At 42.6% G+C, this 2929-nt stretch overlaps 1 pseudogene; it reads left to right on the plus strand.

Annotated features, from left to right (window-relative positions):
* Positions 1–344: 344 nt before the first annotated feature.
* LOC116631310 lies at positions 345–1425 on the plus strand (annotated as a pseudogene).
* The last annotated feature ends 1504 nt before the right edge of the window (positions 1426–2929 follow it).

Below are 2929 nucleotides of genomic sequence, written 5' to 3' on the forward strand. Positions count from 1 at the left end.
AGCTCATCTCTAAGAAAATAACAACTACTGAATTTGTTCAATCAAAACATGATGAGAATAAAGCCAATAGGGAGCAGCCAATCAAACCATCAATAATTAAAAAGAATTATGAATCTCTTTCTACAATTATGATGCATTGAATATAGCTGTGAGGTGTGTTTCTGACCTGGGTAATCAGACTGGTGGTGAGGCAGTCAGAGTTGGAAGTCAGGTTCAGATTATAACTCTCTGCCATTGCCCCCTCCCCTTTTTAAATTCTAGATGTAGATAAAAAACTCCCAATCTTGGCTCTCTTCTCCTCCTCGTTCGACAGACAGCCGCATCTTCTGGTGTAGTGCCAGCCACCTCCCCGAGACACGATGGTGAAGGTCGGAGTGAACGGATTTGGCCATATTGGGCGCCTGGTCACCAGGGCTGCTTTTAACTCTGGCAAAGTGGATATTGTCGCCATCAATGACCGCTTCATTGACCTCAACTACATGGTCTACATGTTCCAGTATGATTCCACCCATGGCAAATTCCACGGCAAAGTCAAGGCTGAGAACGGAAAGCTTGTCATCAATGGAAAGTCCATCTCCATCTTCCAAGAGCGAGATCCCGCCAACATCATGGGGTGATGCTGGTGCTGAGTATGTTGTGGAGTCCACTGGGGTCTTTACCACCATGGAGAATGCTGGGGCTCACTTGAAGGGTGGGGCCAAGAGGGTCATCATCTCTGCTCCTTCTGCTGATGCCCCCATGTTCGTGATGGCTGTGAACCATGAGAAGTATGACAACTCCCTCAAGATTGTCAGCAATGCCTCCTGCACCACCAACTGCTTGGCTCTTCTGGCCAAGGTCATCCATGACAACTTCCGGCATTGTGGAGGGACCCATGACCACCGTCCATGCCATCACTGCCACCCAGAAGACCGTGGACAGCCCCTCTGGGAAGCTGTGGTGTGACGGTGGAGGGGCTGCCCAGAGTATCATCCCTGCTTCCACTGGTGCTGCCAAGGCTGTGGGCAAGGTCATCCCTGAGCTGAACAGGAAGCTCATTGGCATGGCTTTCCGTGTCCCCACTCCCAACGTGTCCATCATGGATCTGACCTGCCGCCTGGAGAAACCTGCCAAATACGACGACATCAAGAAGGTGGTGAAGCAGGCATTAGAGGGCCCCCTCAAGGGCATCCTGGGGTACACTGAGGACCAGGTTGTCTCCTACGAATTTAACAGTGACACCCACTCCTCCACCTTCGATGCCGGGGCTGGCATTGCTCTCAACGACCACTTTGTCAAGCTCATTTCCTGGTAGACAATGAATTTGGCTACAGCAACCGGGTGGTGGACCTTATGGTCCACATGGCCTCCAGGGAGTAAGAGCCCCCTGGACCACCAGCCCCAGCGAGAGCAAGAGGAAAAGAGAGGCCCTCAGCTGCTGGGGAGTCCCTGCCCTAACTTATCCCCCCAAACACTGAGAATCTCTGGACCTCCACCGTTTCCATCCCAGACCCCCTGAAGAAGGGGAGGGGCTTGGGAGCCCTACCTTGTCATGTACCATCAATAAAGTATACTGTACCCAGCCAAAAAAACAAAAAAACAAAACCAAAAAAAAACCTCCCAATCTTGCTAGCTCCCCACATACTGTGCTATCTCTTGCTATTTCTCTATACTCTGCACATACCTTTGTATTTATCCTTTTGAATTTTTTTTCAATTTTCTCTTTCAGGTGTGCTATCTTTTTCCTGCTGAGACCCACGGTGGTATATAGTGGCTACACACACACACACACACACACACACATACCATATAGAATGAAAGGATGTGCCAACAATTGAACAAATAAATAATTCATTTCCACTGGACCAAGGACAGAAATTCAGTATGACCTCAAGAACACTAGATCTGGAATTTGGGATGTCATTAGAACGTCTTCAGAAGTCTTTCAGTTCTAGTATGCTTTCAGCTTCTCCATTGTTTCGGGCTAACTCTGGCAAAAATACTTTGTGAAGTTGCAAGCAGCTGGATCTCGATATTTCCAGTTCTGAATCAAGATTTCTGTAGACGTTTCTTATCCCTGAGAAGTTAAGAGAAGTTAGAACAGTGTGGGCATTGAACATCTACATAAAGTAGCTGGAGTCTTAAAGTTAAAGTGGTCACTAAAATATCAGGTATTAATCCTTAGAGTAGTATATGGCAAAAAAAACATAAATTTGGCAATCAGAGATATGAATTTCTCCAGTAATTTATAAAGATTACAAATTGTATACAGTAGCAATATGGAAGTTTTGTCAAATTTTTTACATTTGTAAATTTATCATAAGGAAAAGATAATTTTAAGCCTATTAGCAGCTTGCTGGTATCACTTCCTAAATAATTCCTCTACATTTTCCTTTTTCTGTCTGCTAAAATAAAGTTTAAAGATGAAATGAGAAATTCTGGGCATAGAAGAGACCTTGAATAAATATTTATTTGTGGAAAATAGGTATACCCATATGATTTTTTCATCACTGAACACTGTATTTTTAGGAAGAGGCATTAAACTCAGAAAACTTAGCCAAACAATTTATTATAAAATAACATGGATGTAGAATATATTAAAAATCAGTATTTGGTATGCCTCATATATAGGCCCTTATCAAAAAAATCATCTTCAGAGTTCCATGTCTAGTAAACACAATTTACCACACAGACAGCAACAAACAGAATAATCAGTATTAAATTTAAGTTAAATATGAATTGAGGTAACATCAGTGAAAGTTGAGTAACTATTTTAAAAGAAGAAAATTGAATTAAAAATATAATTGTCATTCTCAATCCTCAAATGGCACATCTCTAATGCATATAACTGAGATCTTCTGGAATCTTTTATAGGAAAATGTAGATAAATTAGCAAGTTGTTTCTATGATAAGAATAAATTCTTATTCTTATCTTCCTATGTGGATGGGG

This window comes from Phoca vitulina, unplaced genomic scaffold (assembly GCF_004348235.1).
Source record: "Phoca vitulina isolate PV1807 unplaced genomic scaffold, GSC_HSeal_1.0 scaffold5, whole genome shotgun sequence".
Taxonomy (NCBI): Eukaryota; Metazoa; Chordata; class Mammalia; order Carnivora; family Phocidae; genus Phoca; species Phoca vitulina.